Genomic DNA, 22,653 nt, shown 5'->3' with positions numbered 1-22,653 from the left:
AACAATAAGACATACATTTTGTTTTACTTTCAGCTCTGTTAGAAATTTTGTATAATTTGTAAGTTATTTACTACAATAATACATTTAATTTGTAGTGTGCAATACTTTTTGTCTTTGCGGATCATTTAAGTAATATTTTTCAATAATGCTTCACTTTTATTAAAATTTCCTCGCAAATTACAAAATTTCCTATGTCTGTGTAGAAAATTGACGAAAGGTACTTTCGTCTGGCGGAAGGGAGGGTGCGGGGCGCAGCCTGGTAGCTCTAACAAGAGCGCAGGATGAGCTCTGTACGGCTCTCTGACTGTTTGTACCGCCGTGCAGGACCATGTGCGACTTACAGGTAATTGGCCCGTTTGTAGGGATAGGTAAAGCCGACTGGTTAAAACCCATAGCGGTATTTTAGTTGTGAAAAGGCTGTATTTTTCGGTATTTGCTCGGTCTCGGTTACTAAAGGTGTTTTTTAACATTTACTAATGACCCGGTAAAAAACCGAAATATCAATTAGCGATAAGAGCAGTGCCAAAACTTTTGGTTTTTAAATAAACCATATTTTTTAAAGAATCGAGTCATTTTTATTCGTAAAACTTCCATTGCTTTCAAATATTGCATTATAACAGAAAGTGGGATAAGCGATCAGTGTAGATGGTACCGTGTACATGCATCTACATCTACATACATACTCCGCTAGCCACCAAGCGGTGTGTGCAGAGGTCACTATTCGCGCCAAAGTCATATTCCCCCCCTCCCCCCCCCCCCCTTCTTTCTGTTCCACTCGCGGGTCTCGCGAGGGAAAAACGACCTTCTGAACGCCTCTAATTTCCCTTATCTTTGAATGGTGATCATTGCGCGATTTCAAAGTTGGTGGTAATAATGTATGCTCTACATCTTCGTCGAAGATCGGATTTTGGAATTTAGTGAGCAGCCCCTTCCGTTTACCGCGTCGTCTATCTGCAAGTGCGTCGCACATCAAACTTTCTATGAGATTTGTAACCCTCTCGCAATGGCTAAATGTACCAGTCACGAATCTTGCCGAACTTCTTTGGATCTTCTCATTCTCTTGAATCAGACCCAACTGGTAAGGCTCCCATACAGACGAACAATACTCTTAAGACTGGACGAACTAAAGTATTGTAAGCTATTTCTTTGTTGAAGGACTGCATCGCTTCAGGACACTACCAATAAACCGCAATCTAGAGATCGCCTTGCCCGTTAATTGTGTAATCTGATCGTTCCATTTGAGATCATTTTGAATAGTCACACCCAGATACTTGACGGACGTTAACGCTTTCAAAGACTGGACATTTATTTTCTACTCGTACTTTAATGGGGATTTTCGCTTTTTTATACGCAGTAAGTTACACTTACTAATATTGAGAGATAACTGCCAGTCATTAACCACGCATTTATTTTCTGCAAATCCTCATTGATTTGTTCACAACTTTCGTGTGATGCTACTTTCCTGTAGACTACAGCATCATCGGTAAACAGTCTAAGGCCGCTGTCAATAACATCAACCAGATCGTTTATGTAAATCGTAAAATGCAGCGGACTTATTACGCTGCCCTGGAGCATACCTAATGTTACGCTTGTTTCTGTTGAAGTCTCCCCATTCAGGTCGGCATACTGCTCTCTGTCTGTTAGAGAACTTTCTATCCAACCGCATATGTCATCGGACATACCGTAAGCGCGCACTTTTTGGAGCAAGCGGCAGTGCGGAACTGAGTCGAACGCCTTTTGAAAGTCGAGGAATATGGCATCAACCTGGGAGCCGGTATCTAGAGCCGGTTGTATATTATCATGCACAAAGAGGGGCCAGCTGTGTCTCGCGTGACCGCTGTTTCCTAAAACGGTGCTGGTTTCTGCAGATGAGCTTCTCAGAATCTAGAAAGATCGTTATGCCTGAACACAAAATATGTTCCATGATTCTACAACAAATCGACGTTAGTGAAATTGGGCGATAATTATGTGCATCCGACCTTCCACCCTTTTTATAGATTTGTCTATGACCTGGGTCTTCTTCCAGTCCCGTGGAAATTTCCGCTGTTCCAATGATCTCTGATAGATGATGGATAAGAATGGTGCTATATTTCTGGCATAGTCATCATAAAATCTTACGGGGATGCCGTCTGGGCCAGATGCCCTCCTGGCGTCTAAGGATCTTAACTGTTTTACAATCCCAGATACACTGAACACTGCGGAGACATGGCTTAGTCACAGCCTGGGGGAGGTTTCCGCAATATCCTTTCTTTCAGGAGTGCTAGTTCTGCAAGGTTCGCAGGAGAGCTTCTGTAAAGTTTGGAAGGTAGGAGACGAGATACTGGCAGAAGTAAAGCTGTGAGTACCGGGCGTGAGTCGTGCTTCGGTAGCTCAGATGGTAGAGCACTTGCCCGCGAAAGGCAAAGGTCCCGAGTTCGAGTCTCGGTCGGGCATACAGTTTTAATCTGCCAGGAAGTTTCATCCTAGCTTTATCTAATCACTTACTTAACCTATCTTGCTTCCGAACTTTTAGGACACAAAAACATAAAATCATGAATTTCAACCAAAATATTACTTTGTGAGATCCAGCATGCTGCTTCCATTAAATTACAATGAAAAAGGAATCTGAATATAAATTTTGAAGTTTCTAGCTCCTGTCTGTTGCGCCGATGATTTTTACGTAAAACGTCCAAATTTCGAAAACTGTTAAAGTTACTAAACTGGAACTTAACACATTATTATTTTAGCATCATTCCTGACATGCTATTAAATGTTCAGATTATTTATTTTATTTTTAAGGTATTGCGCAACATTCGTGACGTCATAGCTAGTTGGAGCGGACTAGGCTGGCACACAATGGAAAGCATATGAATTTTACATGGAGTGAGTAGGCTGCTCCCCTACACAATGTCTGAGCACCACGGACCGTCAGCATTGTGCCAGCTTCCCCAGCAGAGAGAGGCCCTTCTTCAATTGTGTATCCAGTGACAAGACCGGATGCAGCTGATACAGTCGTTTTTGAAAGGTCGTAAATCCAAAAACTTACGTTTTCAAGAACAAACTAAAACATTCTGCGGACAAGTATAACGAATGTAACAGGGTGAGCTTTCCATCGTTTAAAAACAGAATGAAATGTATATTTTGCCATTGATGCAATTGCTAAGTTATGCAATCACTTTGAGAAAATTTAATTATAAAATGTTAGAAGAAGATCCTTTTTTAAGTAAGTAATTCATACACATGGCCAAGTCATGGTCTCAATACTGTTTTGTTACTTTTTTACTCATACATTTTCACAGTGTTGCAGCTCTAATCAAAGCACAGTTAAAATGGTTTCATTGATCTTCGTCATCATTAGATACAGCATAGCAGTGGATAAGTACAGGCCATTTCATCAAATCAGCACAGAAATATCAATATTCGTGCGGAATATAATCAAGTAAACATTGAATGTCCTGCATTTTGTTCTTGTTAATAGCCTCTGGTCCAATGCAAGCCTTTTCAAAATAAAAAACAGTAGACACTTCCAAAAATAAAAGACCGGATATATGGTTCTGTAATCCTCTTACGCACTCAGAAGCCACAATAGCTGATTGTAACTTACAACGTTCAAAATGCATAAAGGCTTTTTTCGAACACGTCTATCTTGTGATTCATATGACAGCCCCCCCCCCCCCCCCCCCGCCCTTTCCTGTAGCATATTGGAGACCATTTACAGAAGTTGTAGTTTCTATTACCTTTATGGTGAACTTAACGATTTTTGTAAGCACTGGTAATCATTCCACAATACTCTATCACCAAATACACTCTATCAGTTGTACTGGTTTCCCGATTCATCACTGAAAATTTGGTTTCACATGCACTATACGAATTGTGGGGTGGCGGGTAAACAGTTAAAACATGTCCTTTACCGTTTACACAAGAGCATGAAAACTATTTTTGCCGTCAGCCAGAAAGCGATGGAGAACATACTGACCATAATATCCAGTCTGCAAGTCCACGTTACTCACTGTATTCACCGAAAGAAAATGTTCGTACTTGCTATGTAGTCAGCAAGATAAGGTACTGTGACTATTAATAAAAGTTTTTACACGCACAATCATAATAACATTCCTGGTAACAATAATAATGTCCCTATCAGAAACAGCGCTATGAGCAGTTTACAGGCTACTTCTACGGTCAGTTCCAAGTAAAACGTTCTGCCACCCTGACTACTAATCATCAAAGTTAATTGCTTGCCTTAAAAGTGGAAAACGATCTCGTCACTTGCCACGCGGTTTTGTCGACATTACAGGCAGCACACAAACAGTTACTTCCATGAAAACTAAGCGGTTCAGGGCAGTGTACAGTCCTCAAGAGTTCACTTCCGACTTTTATCGAAAACGCGTTTGGTAGCTGCTTGGCTGTGACGTCACCAGTTGCATAGCGCTCACAGGCATGTGACTGACGCGGATTGACTGATATCTCGGTGCGAAGAGTCTCTTCTTAGTGCCTCTCTGGCCATTTACGCATGTATACAGTCGGGCACTAAAGTCTACATACACCCTAAAAATAACACTTGAAGTAAAAATCAATCAAGAAAATATTATGTATTCACTTTCTTTGACTTAAACAGACATGATAGGAACTGAAAACAATATATACACTGCATAATTAATAATAATTCCATATACTGACATCTTGAGCATACAAATGAAACAGCAGTGTTTTTAAATCATCTTTGCTTTTGATGTATTTTTTTGGCTCAAATGGCTCTGAACACTATGGGACTTAAGTTCTGACGTCATCAGTCTCCCAGAACTTAGAACTACTTAAACCTAACTAACCTATGGACATCACACACATCCATGCCCGAGGCAGGATCCGAACCTGCGACCGTAGCGGATGTATTTTCTTTTTGTATCCCGCGCTTTAGTTCTCCCCTAAATTGTTCAATTGGGTTAATGTCTGGTGACTGGGGAGCCGAATGAAACTATTTTGGTACGTTGTAAAGTAGTCATTCTTTTACGACAGTGGCCGTATGCTTGTGGTCATTGTCTTACTGAAACACCCAGTCTGTTCTTAGTCCCAGTTTCTCCGCAGATTGCTTCAGATTCTCCTTTAAGATGGTGAGATATTTCCATTTATCCACAGTACCTTCAATAAATACTACACTCCTGGAAATGGAAAAAAGAACACATTGACACCGGTGTGTCAGACCCACCATACTTGCTCCGGACACTGTGAGAGGGCTGTACAAGCAATGATCACACGCACGGCACAGCGGACACACCAGGAACCGCGGTGTTGGCCGTCGAATGGCGCTAGCTGCGCAGCATTTGTGCACCGCCGCCGTCAGTGTCAGACAGTTTGCCGTGGCATACGGAGCTCCATCGCAGTCTTTAACACTGGTAGCATGCCGCGACAGCGTGGACGTGAACCGTATGTGCAGTTGACGGACTTTGAGCGAGGGAGTATAGTGGGCATGCGGGAGGCCGGGTGGACGTACCGCCGAATTGCTCAACACGTGGGGCGTGAGGTCTCCACAGTACATCGATGTTGTCGCCAGTGGTCGGCGGAAGGTGCACGTGCCCGTCGACCTGGGACCGGACCGCAGCGACGCACGGATGCACGCCAAGACCGTAGGATCCTACGCAGTGCCGTATGGGACCGCACCGCCACTTCCCAGCAAATTAGGGACACTGTTGCTCCTGGGGTATCGGCGACGACCATTCGCAAACGTCTCCATGAAGCTGGGCTACGGTCCCGCACACCGTTAGGCCGTCTTCCGCTCACGCCCCAACATCGTGCAGCCCGCCTCCAGTGGTGTCGCGACAGGCGTGAATGGAGGGACGAATGGAGACGTGTCGTCTTCAGCGATGAGAGTCGCTTCTGATTTGGTGCCAATGATGGTCGTATGCATGTTTGGCGCCGTGCAGGTGAGCGCCACAATCAGGACTGCATACGACCGAGGCACACAGGGCCAACACCCGGCATCATGGTGTGGGGAGCGATCTCCTACACTGGCCGTACACCACTGGTGATCGTCGAGGGGACACTGAATAGTGCACGGTACATCCAAACCGTCATCGAACCCATCGTTCTACCATTCCTAGACCGGCAAGGGAACTTGCTGTTCCAACAGGACAATGCACGTCCGCATGTATCCCGTGCCACCCAACGTGCTCTAGAAGGTGTAAGTCAACTACCCTGGCCAGCAAGATCTCCGGATCTGTCCCCCATTGAGCATGTTTGGGACTGGATGAAGCGTCGTCTCACGCGGTCTGCACGTCCAGCACGAACGCTGGTCCAACTGAGGCGCCAGGTGGAAATGGCATGGCAAGCCGTTCCACAGGACTACATCCAGCATCTCTACGATCGTCTCCATGGGAGAATAGTAGCCTGCATTGCTGCGAAAGGTGGATATACACTGTACTAGTGCCGACATTGTGCATGCTCTGTAGCCTGTGTCTATGTGCCTGTGGTTCTGTCAGTGTGATCATGTGATGTATCTGACCCCAGGAATGTGTCAATAAAGTTTCCCCTTCCTGGGACAATGAATTCACGGTGTTCTTATTTCAATTTCCAGGAGTGTAAATTCTCAACTCCAGCTGCAGACATGCGATCCAACGCAAGAATATTTCCACCACCATACTTCACCGATGGCACAAGATTTCTCTTCTTCCAACTTTTATTCCTATGTATGACATTGTTCATGATCTCTTTTCCAAAAGGGGAAGGGGGAATCACAGTTGTACGTGTCCTTCTCGGTTCCTTCTCCAATACAGCTTGTAGGTTACCTTTCATGACGCCTCCACGTCCTTGAGAAACAGAAAACATAGCCTAAGCTTCTGTTCTCACCTTACAGCTAAAGTAGGACAAAACTCATTCTACATTGAATTTTCCTTCTATAATTTAAAAACACTTGAGAAGTTATCAGAAGGAATTGTTCTTCTTTTAAAAAAGAAATTATTTGGAAAAGTATTATTAACTTTTTCAAAATGATAATTGGCAGCATGTCACTTCACAGAATTGTGACATTGCACTCTAATATTAAGCATGAATCACAAACTTTGCAATACTTTTTACATATAAACCACAGCTATTCTGTGATAGTCAATGTCAGTTTTTAAATAGTCACATTTTGGGCTAGTTTGCAATTTATTTTATTACCTTTGGTATTGCTTTACTTAGAAAACTGAACAACCTTCGTAAAGATCTATCTTCATATGGCTCAGTTATCGTACGGTGAGCACATGCAGTCATTTCAGGTAGCTTGCAGGTCCATGCAACTCCATGATGATGCATTGTCTTCCTCTAATTTCAACACTTTCTACAAACAAATACAAATAATACTTAATGTAATACGAACAGGGGCATTTTCGTTCCAAATTTAGTTTTAAGTGAATAACTTGAAAATTAATAAAGGACCTTAATGGAGTCACATTGTTAATGCTTTTATATCAAAGTAAGGCTACATAAGAATTTTCATCTTTCTGAGTCTAATATTTAGCGCCTCCAATTTTTCGTAAAAACGCCGAATTCGACCAAAATGTTGCACCAATGAAGTTGAGACTTGTAACTTTTGATTGTGACATACATTTGCGTATTTAGAGGTATTTATCTTGTTCTGTAAATAATGTACTTAGCAAAACTTATTCATCTGGTCACTCTGAGATTTCACAGTTTTAAAATTGATACACTGACGCAAACCCTGAAAAGGTTTGGAAAAGTTATTTTAATTTTTAAATCCACTGTTAGATTATGGTGCAGTTCTTTGTATGTCATGTACAGGTGCATTATGATGACATGGTGCTATTGTTCGCGTCATCTAAAAAGGTGGTCCAATTTTCAGCCGTTCTGCGCATCCCCCTCCACTAGCCACTAGCAGCCAATAATATTCATTCTCTTTCCGAGTGGCTAGCCGAGAGCTACAGCTAGAGAGCGAGAATCTCGTTCCTTCATGCTACACTCTTTGCAGCACTTCGCGACAACCAAATTATTCATTCAACTATCAATTGTTTTTTTTTCAGACAGCAGTATAGCTGTGAATGTGTATCTTGTAAATGTATGAATGCGATTAAAAAAAAAAATTCAGGTGACGGCAATAAACGTGAAGTATTTCACAAGCAAGCGAGGCCGATTATTTACCGCATTTATAACTTTTTCAAACGTGTATTTGAAAGCAGGTCTCCTACTGTTCACATTGAAACACACAAGAACAGACTCCAGAACCATGTGGTGTCGGCCAAGAGAACTGTAAAGAGAATTGTAAAGGCGAGTGTCAGAGCTATAGGATCCGTAGAAACAGTTGGTTTCGTGTCGCCTGGAAAGGATCGAAATGGCAAGGAGCCTGTAACACAAATGGATAGCTTCAACAACGATGTTTTAACGTGCTCCATGTGAACGATGAATTCCCGACATAACAAAAACGTGTTACACTTATGCAGGCTTCAATGGTAAGCGCTTCGCCAAGGTAAAGAATTTTAAAAGACGTTGGTTCCAGATATGTTAAGAAGAGAGTTTTTGGTTCAAAGAAGTGACGTAGGTGCTGCATGAACTATGTCCCATTAAAGATTCACGATACAAGAGAAGGAGGTAGTTCAACAATGTATTACCTTGACGAAACATCAGTCAGTTAGGATCATTCCAAGAAGATCTGCTGGAAAATGAGTGATGGCACTGGCGGTTTTAAAGTTCCCGTAGGGATAGGTTCTCGGATAATTATTCTGCATGCTGACTCTTCTTCTGGTTTTCTTCCTGAGAATAAACTTTCACTTACGTGCAAGAAAAACAGCAGTGATTACTACTAGGCAATGAACGCTGTCTGTTTCGTGACGTGATTCGCAATTATTGTCATACCTTGCTTCCAAGCCAGTCATTGCCAATTATAATTCAACTCTTACAGAGAAAAAACCAAATGCAAACAGCAGAAAAGCGGATATTTTTCCCCGGCTTGAAAATAAAAATATTAGGCACTGTATAAACCAGACTCGTGCCGATCTCTTGCATCTCGTTAATTTATACTGTACATGTCACCTGACAGAACGTACAAACATGATTTCCTTGCACGTGAACGAGATCACACAGTCTTGTGTTTACCCGCGTGTCACTGTCATTGTAGCCCCATGGAATGAATTTGGACTAAAGGTTTTAAGGCTATGTGAGAGAAAAAAAACAAAACATTCAAGATAACATACAGTGAATTGCTTGTGCATGAGGCAATAGACAATGAGGCAACAGACATCATCCCACCTGCATCGTGGGCACAGACGGTGTGGCATGCTGTAAAGCTTCAGAAAGAAGAATTTGACAGGGAAGTGATGATGTATTTAAACCTTGAACCTATCATCGTAAATTTAAAATCAGATTGTTCGGAAACAGACTCAAATAGAAGTAACAATGGTATTACGATGTAGAGTTTGGAACAAAGTAATAATATTTCTTAGTTTAAGAATGAGAACTTCCTAGCCATTTTGATTAGGACTTTGTATCCTCTTAATTATGCCGATTATAATGTACAACATATTGCCCAAGGAGAAGTTAAGCTTCTCCCACCACGATGTAAACCTCTGTCATTTTCAAGGCACGAACTGGATAAGGCCCTAGCCATATGACAGTAACTGTTACTTGTCGAGATATCGGCGGTTTTCGATGTTATCGGTCAGATTCCCTTGAAGTTTTTCGCGGATGATGGTTAATTGTTTGCTTGTTCAATGGATGATAAATGCGGTCTCTCACCGTAATATCGAACGTGTTAGTTTACACTCATAATGCCCATTAACAACGAAAGCTATGACGGATTACTGACCATTTTTACGTTAGTCTTTTACATTAGGCTTTTCTACCACTAATTCTTTTTTACACGCAGTGATTACCCTTAACTATCGTCACACACACACACACACACACACACACACACACACACACACACACACACACACACTCACACCTTACACATTTTTAAAAATTCTATTGAGCAAAAGCAGTTGTCAAGCAAGCATAATGATTTCGGTTTGTGCTTGAAGTTAATTTTGTTGTGTGTTAAATGTTTGCTTGTAATGCAGTTCGAATCGCAGTAAATGGTAATTACTGCAAGCAGTTTCAATGTTGTTTTGAGGAAAATTGTACTTCACGTCTTCACGAAGTTGTGTCAGCTGTTCTCGCCTCCCGACGTCACGCAGAGTAAATCTGTGGATTGGTGGACGTGAATTAATGGCGTGAATTAATATTTCTCTCACGACGATTGATCGAAATTTATTATTCCTCCCATAGATTTGAACGTATAATACAATGTACCGTAAGCAAACGAGCCTTACCGTTATCCGCAGCAACGCAGTTCGGCAATGTGGACTTTGTTTGCCCACTCTCTGATACCACGCATGTGCAGTTCTCATCTCCCTTTCCGCTCCGCCTCTATGCGCGTAAACGCCGTCCCACGTGAAGCGGGCTTTAGCAGTAGTGAACTGGGGTAAGTACCGGCACACTCGCTCGCCTATGTATCTCTCACAATGATACAGCGCATATTTCGCCACAGAATGTCCACGAAAAGGAAGAAAACCGTTCCACTTTATCAAAACGTTTAGTGTCCACCAAAGATACCTACATTCGAATCATACAGTGAATCTCTTTCTGGCCAACGAAATCGTCGGAAAACAAACATAGCTCTTTGACATTTACAGTACACATTCTTACATATAATCAGACGGGAAGGAGCACACTTCATTTTCTCCTTTCTTCGCAATGCCTTCATGGCATACATGCATTACAGACTCATTATTCTTCAGGTTACTAATACAAATTACATTTACGCATAGCTGTCGAAGATAAAATACGTCATGTATAAGCCGTTTTGGCAGTGGCGAGTTTTGCATGACGTCAAAACAAATACCATGAAGTGAATCACCATATTTACTTTCTCCCACAGTAATTTTCATGTTCTTGAAGCACTTATCAGCTAGGCGTTTACAACAAGCTCCGCAGCAGCTACTCTTTTAGCAGTATCGCTCAACACAGGACTTCTCATTTTTGAGTTCTTCGCATTCCATGCTGTGTCAACTAGTCGTGGACTGAATGACAGACTGAAAAGTTTCCTTGAATATTTGGGATGACACTTGCATGTAATGCCAGAATTGGGGTGTTTTGTACGTGACCTGAATTCTGAGACTGGAGTCCACATATCTAAATCCACGTGAAGAGTACCGTGACTCTTGTGCAGGAAATGACGCTATGTTATCATGAATGATTTTTACACGCACAGGCACCGAAGCGCTTTTCTTAATACCAGTTCTCAGCCTATCTTGTGGACTCTTCTTCTGAAGCATTAATAAGTGAAGTCTCCTTACTCTTCCCACAGTTACACCAAACAGAAACGAAAACTGTACGGCATTCTTTACGTCGTTCGGCGTTTACTGCCACAAAAAAATCATAGGAAGACATCGGTGACCATTTCCTAGTAGACTCATGTCCTGCAGCTGGTTTTGCAACGAGAAAGCCAATCGGTAATGCTTCCTGTTCATTTTTGTATTAAATTCTCGGAAGGGCAGCAGAGTATCAATACAGTCATTTTCTGTGAGCTTTACGAAACACTTGTCACGGACCCTAGAAGAAAGCTGTCTCCTATTTTCAGATACAATGTACACTAATAACATAAACTATTCTCATACAGTCATGAAAGTATTTTACTGACCTGTTCATTGTTCACCGGTTTTTCTTTCTGCGACGTGTTTTCCTTTGCGGGTAGAATACTCATAACCTTCCACTTTTGCTGTTTTTATAACTTTCTGTTCGTAATTTCCAACATTACATTCTCGTTTCATTCTTTGCTTGGTGCTTTCACCACGTTCCAACTCAGTACTTGACGCCATTTTCAATCTCACAACACATGCTCAGAAGTAACAACAATTGAACTACGAAAAGCGAAACGTACTGCATACTGGATTAGCTATTCGACAGATGGCATAAGAAAATGATCACTATTGAACGGACATTATTCCAGGAATAAAATCCTTTCAAAGATAATGTCGCTCTAACGAAGTCGCAAACACATATTGACAATGTGTAGAATAAAGCCCTTTTTATGCAGGAAGATGTATCTGTGTGTATAGAATCTGGTACTATTCTTAACTCATTTTGTCAAAATTTGAAGTAAGATCCTTTCAAAAACGACTATAAGTTGTTGAACGTGAAGAAATATAATCAGTGGCTGGCTGGAACTATTGCTTATAGTTTTTTCATATTTTATTGCAGTCACAGTCGTCAACAATGACAAACGTTCAAATTCTTGTGTTGTGGCGTTTGGGCACTCTGTTATTTGTGCCGTTTGGGTACTCAGTTATCTTTACTTGGGCCAGCGTTCAGCTGCGGGCGTGTGAGTAATTCCTGTCAGGTTCCAACAATCGCACTCCGTGGACTAGGTATGTTGGAGAGTAAAGGCATCTGTATGCGAGGGGTTAGTAATGTGGGTTGCCAGGTGTTCGATTTTTTACCGAACTGTTCAGTATGTCAGCCACGTGTTCGGTGTTCAGTACCGAAGTATGAGTTATTCGGTTTTTCTAGAATTCCATTCATATCACTAATTTATTTATTGGTTTACAAAATCAAGTCAGTAGCTGAGTGTCAATATGGTAAAAGCAGAATCGGAGATTCGTTGTGATTTGAAGTTTGCAACTAGAAACGACTTTTACCATGAAATTCATCGTCATTAGTATTCTGACGAAGGGCAGGTTTTCACTTGGTAGTTCTCCACGCTGTCCGGTCTTCTGCCATCCTCTTCATGTCTGCATAATGCCCTCTTCCCTTTATGTCGTCTATCATCTTGTATCTTCTTATTCTTCTTAGTCTTCTCCCACAAACCAAGCCTTCCAAAGTATCTGCTAGCAAGCACTTCCTTCCCAATGAATGCTCCAACCAGTTCTTTTTCCTTTCTCTTACAACCTTCAGCATACACCTTGTCTCACCAACCCTTTTCAACACTCTTTCATTACTCACTCTTTCCATCCAACTTATTCTCTCCACTCTCCTCCACATCCATATCTCAAATGCTTCTAACCTTTTTTCATCCTCTTGTCTCAGCGTCCATGTTTCTGCCCCATATAGTGCCACGATCCAGACAAAACATTTGACTGGCCTTTTCCTTAGACCTTTATCTAATTTGCCCCATAAGAGCCTCCTCTTTCTGTTGAATGCCTTCGTCGCTATGGTAATTCGAGTTTTCACCTCCTGGTGACATCTCAAGTCTTCAGTTATTGTGCTTCCAAGATATTTAAATGCACTTACTAGGCTAATGGTAGGTTGTCCTATTTTAATATTGGACAGTCTGCGTCTTTTACTGGTGACCATACTCTTTGTTTTTGCTGTGTTTATAAGCATCCCATATTCCACATAAGCTTCATTCAGATCTTTCAGCATGTTATTCACTGTCCGCATACTTTCTGCCACTAATACCATGTCATCAACAAATCTTATACATTCTATTCCCTTTCCACCAATACATATTCCTCTTTTCCCATCTAAGCCTTTCGCAATAATCTCTTCAAGGTATGCGTTAAACAACAGTGGGGAAAGGCAACAACCTTGTCTAACACCTCGTCCAATGCTGCTTCCTTCTGACATTTCATTTCCAATCCTTATCCTTACTTTCTGGTGTAAATATAGATTCTGAATCAGTCGTCTCTCTTTCCAATCCACTCCTTTCCTCTTCAAAATATCCATCAGCTTGTTCCACTGAATTCTGTCAAAAGCCTTTTCTAAATCTATGAAAACAGCAAAGATTTCTCTACCTTTTTCCATATATCTTTCTCCTATAGTTCTTAACAGGCCAATACAACCTCTTGTTCCTTTTCGTCTTCTAAATCCGAACTGCTCCTCTGCAATCCTTCTATCCAGCTTGCCATACAGCCTTCTATTCAACACCCTCAGCAACACTTTAGCTGCATGAGAAATTCGACTGATGGTCATATGCTCTTCACATTTTTTAGTGTTTCTGTTTTTCTCTATTGGTATCATAACTGATGTAAGGAAGTCCTCAGGCCATTCCCCTTTGTCATGCATCTCATTACAGGGGTAGAATATTTCTTTTCTTGCCTTGTTTCCCAGTCTCTTCAACAGCTCTGTTGGCAAATCTTCAATTCCACATGGCTTCCTATTCTTCATCTCCTTCAGCGCCTTTTCCACTTCTGCTTACAAGATGGTGAATGTCTTTCCATCTTCCGGCACATCTTGCTCCTCGTCAACCTTAATTTCGCTTTGTATTTCATCCGTCTTATACAGACATTCAATATATTCTTGCCATCTGATCAAAACCTCATGTGGTTCTTCTGCTAGAGTACCATCCGATCTTTCTATTATCATGTTATTCCTCTTTCTTTTACGTTCAAAAACTATCTCACTAGCCACTCTATACATCATTTCATACCAGGAAATTAAAGGTATAACAATTGTTGATAGCTGTAACTAGCAATAATAAACATGATTTTTAATACTTAATAAATGTTTTATTGTGTTCACCCTCTGTCCCCACTTCGGTAAAACCTTTCACCAGACAGTGTTCGGTAATTTTGTCAATTCAGTCTGGCAGCCCTATTAGTAACATTTATGACCTTTTGTGTTCAATGAACTCGCAAGTTGCTTTGTTTCGGGCACAGTGCACGACACATAGAATGGTATATACCGTAGTCCAGCATTTCGACAATGCTTTGGCGTACAAAGTCGGAAATCGGCGAGTGAACTGTGTCGCTGGTAACATACTATAGCCAAAGATGATCAAAAATATCTTAGCAATAGATAAGTCTATCTCTGTCAAAAACCAAGACAACAGATAATTCCGAAACTGAAGCATCTGGACCATCGATCCATAACGGGTATGCGCAAACAGATAAAACTGCAGACATTGTGCCTTCCCACAAAAAAGCGAAAATTTGTTGTACGGGCCGAGAAGAAGCACTTAAAAGCCTACTATGAAGCCTCTTACCACAGTCTAACACACACAGTCGCGACACTCACTGCTGTGAAAATTGTTACCATTTGACAGCTGGTGCTAAACTAGTGCACCAAGCGGCGAGAAAGCAGCTGTAAAATTAAAGTTTGTTTTTAATTATCATTCTAGTTAATTAGAGAAATAGTTTTTACATTTTTTCGTTCCAAGCATTAGTAAATTATTAACAGCTGAATCTTCCTGATTCAGTGACGTAAGCTGCAGATTGACGATGAGAAAATACTTTGGGATTTGTGTGTAATTGCAGCTTCTCCGCAGAAAACAAGACACATATTTTATGCATGAGAAAAATATGTTTTTGTTGTTCTCTGTTCTAATTATGACAGGCACTTTCCTTGATGCGTAACTACTTTGTAGGGAGCCTAATGTTTCGTACCATCTTACACTTCACTAGACTTTCTAATACATAAATATTTTTTTGTAAACGTAATTACTTCTGATTCAGAAGTCAATGTGTTCAAGATTCTTGCCGTTTGTGATGCAACAACAATTGTGGCATTGGTTTCTTCTCTGTTGGGAAACAGTTTTATTGCTTTTGTTGGATATGAGGTTCGCCAATTGTGCAAAACATCGTTTTTTCCCCAATTTTTGCATAACTGGCGGACCTCACATCCAACAATTTTAACTGCAAGCACGGCCAATATAAGGAGCTGCAAAACAAAATGATGAATATTTATCGCTTTTGTTCTTTTATTATCATGTCTGTTTGGTTTTTCCTTCAGCTGCAGTTGTGGTAGCTTATCTGCTACATTGAATAATGTAGGTATTCCGTTCAAAACACGTTTCCTATGTTCCACATTCACTGATTTGATTGGAAGTGTAGTGAAGAAAACTTCATGTTTTTGTATAGATATATGACGCCATTCTGCGAAAGGTCAGCTCTTCTGATGTTGACTAGCAACTTTTTTGTTCTTAAAGAAGGCGACATTATTCTGTAAATATCTGCAGATTACAAGAAAATCGTAGGCTTAAATAAATTGTTCTGCAATGTAGCGGTTCAAATCTCCTAGGATTGTTTGGAATCATAAAAAAAGACAAAACTGGTGTCTCCTTTTCGTGATTGCTGCAATTTATTGCGCTACAGACGCTCCTGTTTATAAAACCCATTCTACAGACCATTATAAAGAATTAAGATTCGCTTTCGATTTCACAAAATGTCGTCAAACTTAGTAGTATAACTTCCTGACCACTTGGCGGGCTGTAGTCGCAGGGGGTAACTGTTGAGTCTGTTATGTTAGATTGTGCTCTTACTTAATCGCGAAAGATAAAATATATATATATATATATATATATATATATATATATATATATATATTCCATAGATAAAGATCTTATTGCATCACTGGTGGTACGACTGAATAAAATTATTCTGGGCAAAATTTTGCTGACGAACTGAAAACAAAAATCCATTTCAAAAGATACAGTAGGCAGACATATAAGAAATTAGTCATGACTAGTTGAGCAACTTACTGCAAGAACTGAAGGAAGTCCGAAACTTATAATATTGATGTGGATCAATCTACTGATGCTACAAACTGCGCGTAATTGTTCGTATTTGTACCGTGTTATTATGCTGAGAATGGGGAGGAAGATTTAATATTTTACCGATCATTTCAAGTGGCAAATTATGGCCGAGGAGAAGATTCAAAAAGCGTACAAATTTTCGATTAAATAAATGTTTTGGAGTACGTACCGATGATGCAGCGTCAATGCCAGGAAGAATTACTGTAGTTCATGTTAAAGATAAATCTGCAAACAGTGGTGCTGCTACTTTTACTTGCTACATGATTCATTGAGAAACTTTACCGGCTACGAAAATTTCCGAAGATTGCTATACTACAAAATGCAATCAAAGTTATCAATCTGATTGAGCCTGCTGTTATGTTCGGGTCTATATTACCCGAAATGGTTATAAATTTCGTTTCTTGTTATTTAAATATCAAAAGAACTTTATGAAATTTGGTGACTTTGTCTGAAAATGCGAGGGTATTATGTGGTTAAAAAGGCTGAAAATCTTTTAAGTTATCTGGTCATAAACCGTAAGAGTTACATACGTAATGTTCGGGTCAATGTGACCTGACATCAATATGATTACCCTAAAGTCAGATACTTACTAGTTGTCTCATATTTTATAGTAGTAATGACTTTCATTATTCATACTTACTCCCAATATTCAACAAGTCAACAAAGTACTGCGTTTACAACAATGGACTTGCCATTACGACTTGCCAACTGTTTGAATTATCCATTGTTTCTGCTCAGATCGTGTTCTCTATCATTTGCAATCAGCCTGAATTGTGACGTCATGGCGATAACATCATTGACTGACGCTGAGTTGTAAGAATTAGTAAATAGCTCAACAGACAAAGGATCCCTTTCCAAGTTCTAAGATCATGTCAATAATGCATCTGAAAGCGAATGTTCTGATGACACTGAAGACAGTCCACAGCCTATTCATAGTAATGTTCAGTCTTCCATTTCTAAAGACGGAAACGTAGAATGGAAGATACAACCATCAGTACAACACGGCCGCCTACCTACTTCGAAAGTCATCAGGAGCACCCCGGGAGTTAACAGGTATGCAAGCAGCTACAGAATAAGTGATGTAGAAAGTTCATCTGAAGTATCATTTTCTACAGCAGAATGAAATAATAGAGATGTCAAATATTGAGGGGCAACGAGTTTATGGCAAACAATGGATTGATGATTCTCTTTTTCACACGTACTTAGGACTCCTATTCCTTGTAGGAATCCATGGGGAATCTACAAAAAGTTTGTGGGAGAAGGATACTAGGCGGAACATATTTCGAGCAACCATGTCCCTAGAAACATTCTGTAAAATATCGCGCTTCTTGCGATTTGATAAGAAACCCACAAGAAAGGAAATACGACTTACTGATAAACTCGCCGCAATTCGCAGGATCTGGGAGAAATGGTTAGAAATCCTTCCTAAACTGCATAATCCGGGGAATATGTGATCGCCGACGAGCAGCTGGTAGCATTTAGACACCGCTGTCCATCCAAGCAGTACATCCCAAGCAAACCGACAAAATATGCGATCAAGATATGGACTCTGTGTGACAGTAAATAGTCATATGTACTGAAAGCCCAAATTTATGCAGGACAATAAAAACAAACATGTTGTATGGAAAGTGTAATAAACATGTCACCTACTTGTGTCCAAACTGAAGTCAGTAAGAAGTGATATTGCAAGACGGACAGATCGTGGCTGAAAATGATTTTATGCTGGAAATGACTGTTGTTCCTAATATACCCAACATGAATTTTAAAATAATAAATTTTTTAGTGAAGTTCTGTGTATTTTTATTACTATTATTATTATCGCCATGATCATTAACAACATATTGTAACATAACAACGATGTCGATGGCTTATGACTGTATGAAAAATACGTGCGAGTTGAAGTTTTCTTCAGCGTTTTATTATTCCGACTCGTATTCACCCGACAGTACATTTTTATAGTAAAAGTGAACAGAATAGCAAGATTAAGAATATAGCTGACATTGTTTTCTGGTATCGAGTGCTTACGTGTGTGACTATCGCATTTTCAGTTGAATGCGGTTTGTAGATTTTTTTATCAGCAATTGCTACGTGTAGCTAGGAGAGCACCTCACCTTAGAATTGGCGCGGACTGCTCTTCACTTTGTTTGACGCCCGAAGCGGCGGTAGTGTACACCTCTGGAACTGTCACGCGAACTGTACACCTGGGGCACAGCGACCCTCACTTTTTCTAGAAAAGTTGCCTCAATTTTTAATATATAATGAAATTGGGACTCTCATGTTGTTGTTGTTGAGGCCTTCAGTCCTAAGACTGGTTTGATGTAGCTCTCCAAGCTACTCTGTCCTGTGCAAGCTTCTTCATCTCCCAGTACTTACTGCAACCTACATCCTTCTGAATCTGCTTAGTGTATTCATCTCTTGGTCTCCCTCTACGATTTTTACCCTCCACGCTGCCCTCAAATGCTAAATTTGTGATCCCTTGATGCCTCAGAACATGTCCTACCAACTGGTCCCTTCTTCTTGTCAAGTTGTGCCACAAACTTCTCTTCTCCCCATTCTATTCAATACCTCCTCATTAGTTATGTGATCGACCCATCTAATTTTCAGCATTCTTCTGTAGCACCACATTTCGAAAGCTTCTATTCTCTTCTTGTCTAAACCATTTATCATCCATGTTTCACTTCCATACATGGCCACACTCCATACAAATACTTTCAGAAACGACTTCCTAACACTTAAATCAATGCTCGATGTTAACAAATTTCTCTTCTTCCTTGCCATTGCCAGTCTACATTTTATATCCTCTCTACTTCGACCACCATAATTTATTTTGCTCCCCAAATAGCAAAACTCCTTTACTACTTTAAGTGTCTCATTTCCTAATCCAATTCCTTCACCATCACCCAACTTAATTCCATTACATTCCATTATCCTTGTTTTGCTTTTGTTGATGTTCATCTTATATCCTCTTTTCAAGACACTGTTCATTCCGTTCAACTGCTCTTCCAAGTCCTTTGCTGTTTCTGACAGAATTACAATGTCATTGGCGAAACTCAAAGTTTTTATTTCTTCTCCATGGATTTTAATACCTACTCCGAATTTTTCTTTTGTTTCCTTTACTGCTTGCTCAATATATTATATAATAATTAATGTATAATAATTAATATATAATGAAATTGGGACTCTCATATACTAAATTCATTTTATTTCACCACTGTTACGTACTTATTAAATGGATATTAGTATTAATGCATCCAAAAATCGAGACTTAAGTAAAAACTGCTATGGAAGCTTTTAAGTGATGAAACTTGAAAGTGATTCAAATCTAGGCGTTATTTGCATTTTAATTAGATGAAGATGCATCTCATTTAATGAAGTGCACATATTACACGAATATGTTGAGATGTTCTCAATTATTGATAAATACGTTCATTCATTACTTCCACACTCTTCGTTGCAATGTTATCGGCAACTGTAGACCTCTTCTATTAACCATCAACTACTATGGTCATTCACAGGACCACAATTACTACGGAGGGGTCTCACAGACCGCATTTTTCTATTTTATGTATCAAACCAGAATTTTGCTGAATATATATAGTTTCTTGACTTCCAGTCATTCATTACACTTCTTAGAGGTGGCTTTTGTAGAAATTTGATTTTTTTAAACACTGCTGTATTTTAAACACTTCGACAGTTAAAACAAAGCGAAATCTGGAGTATATTTTTATTTTATGAGTTACGAAAATAACAGCAAATAGTCAGCTCTCTACTCACACACAGATTTTCTTCAGAGGGATTATATTACAAATTGGCAATATAACTAGGTGGAAAAATCCGACATGACTTACGATAAATTGTGTACAAAGCCAGCTTTCAGTTTACGACTCACTTTGCAATGTAGAGCGAATATTTCAGTCCATTCATGTGCCACTGAATCATACATTAGTCAATTTCCACCTGCAAACACTTCACGCAGACCTTCCTGGAACACTCCAAACAAATCGGAACACCACGCTGTTGACGTGGATACCTTGTTTTCCTCTTCAGACGAGGAGGGCAAAAGGTGCACGTTTTTCGATTTTCGAATTCTTCTTTCGGTGTCTGAGGCTCATCTTGCAAGTGAAGACATCTGTCTCACATAACACACGTTGCACAGAAGGCCCAGCTGTCCCCACCATGGAGAAACAGTAGCATGCAATAAAAACGCGGCACGCAAACACTATGGTACGTCTGTGACGCCTCTCAAGGCTAATAATTACGAAACAAAGAGCAGCAACAATGCAGGAATGCTGGCACGTGTAGCTTGACAGCCAATAGGAAGGTACATGAAAGAGTCCATTTGGCTTTGCAGGGGTGTGAGAAATATCTCGACACAAAAATTAGTAGTGGTCTGAGAGATGGTCGATAGTAGTTAACGGTTAAGGACAGCTGTGTTCCAAGAATGGCCATCCATACCGTGGGAAACTGTATTTTGTTCATCGCTCTCAAGATCCGGCAGACTGATCAGTTTCGCCATTGTCCATACCTGCTGCATGAGCATCAGCTTAAGAATCACTTTCATCACGAAAGTCACTTACGTCCCTTTCACGAATGAGTTCTTCTAACAATATTTTCCGTATAGTATCTTCCGTTGGCAAAATGTAATTCCTACGTGCCATATTCACATAAATATCCTTCACCCTCTGCGAAGTAACAGTTACACATTGTGTAGTCCAGGGTAGACTGCCCCTCAAAACATATTTCTGTCAAATTAATTAAACAACAATGTTTCACAACTTCGAACTTTCTTTCTGTACTAGGTCTCATTCAATTCTGAATTTACATTGATGGCAGCAGGTTGTTAGGCGTGCACCGTTAGAAACAAAAAACTTCAGGATCGGAGTGACCCTGGTGTACACTTCCAGGTCTAATTGTCGTAGGAAGCTGAACTATTGACATAAAGTCAGAGCGCACGTTATAGGCCCCCAGTGACTTTTGTACTGGAATATTTACAAAAGTCAGGGGATATTTATGTTAGGCCGGCCGGAGTGGCCGTGCGGTTCTAGGCGCTACAGTCTGGAGCCGAGCGACCGCTCCGGTCGCAAGTTTGAATCCTGCCTCGGGCATGGATGTGTGTGATGTCCTTAGGTTAGTTCGGTTTAATTAGTTCTAAGTTCTAGGCGACTGATGACCTCAGAAGTTAAGCCGCATGGTGCTCAGAGCCGTTTGATATTTGTTAGGCCCCTATTATCGCAGGTTCACCAGTAAAAAAAAGAAACGTGCGTTCAGTAACTAGTGGCTGGAGTTTTTGCAGTTAAACTTAGCCATTCAGTATAATAGCAGAACCGGCACACTATTACCGAACACACGTCTGTCGCTAATGTGGTGTATATGGCGACAGGACGGTTGGTTCATATAGCTACCGCCGACGCGGCTCTCTCAAGTCCAACAATAGAGTTCCTGCTACTACTTAGCTACGGTATTGTAAGATTTCAATGGAACGAGATGCAACTGTTGGAGGAAGAAAGCAGAAAAATTGGACGGGATATATAATTTTGCTGTTCCCAAGATTCGGTTGGTAAGATCTGCTGGATATGAATTAAAAAAAAAAAAAAAAAAAAAAAAAGCTGCAGCTTTCTGTGACTGATTAATTATCCCTTAATTAAACGCGGTGACTCTCTCTAACGTATACTACGAGGTGTGGTCTCTGGAACACCCCAGCGTTTAAACTCAAGAGTTAGGGAATAAACGATTTGAAATTTTTCATTTAAGTTATATAACATTTATTTTTATAATTATTGCAGCATTGTTTAAATACTCCTCGTTGATTTGATTGCGCTAAATAAAATCTGAAGTATATTGCTTCTTATCACGAAAACCACATGCTGTCGTGCGGATTTTTGAATAGTACATTTAAACTGTTACACACCTGCATTTTACGTTATGAAAAACTGTAGTATCTTTCTATCAGGTAATTTTTCACATTAAGCTAAATTCCGGGTTTTAAATTTGCACATAAAAACTGCACTCGATAGGACAAAAATAGTCTGCATTTTCAGAACACATTTGATGTTAACCAACACTTTACGCATTTTATTGAAGCAGGATGGTGTCCAACACTATTGTCCTGAAGTTCTTCCTCTTAATGATACTCTTGCTCACCAGCCGAGTTTTGATCACTGAGTATTGCAAAACCG

This window comes from Schistocerca piceifrons, chromosome 3, assembly GCF_021461385.2.
Source record: "Schistocerca piceifrons isolate TAMUIC-IGC-003096 chromosome 3, iqSchPice1.1, whole genome shotgun sequence".
Classification (NCBI taxonomy): Eukaryota; Metazoa; Arthropoda; class Insecta; order Orthoptera; family Acrididae; genus Schistocerca; species Schistocerca piceifrons.
Note: the sequence above shows the minus strand (reverse complement) of the source record.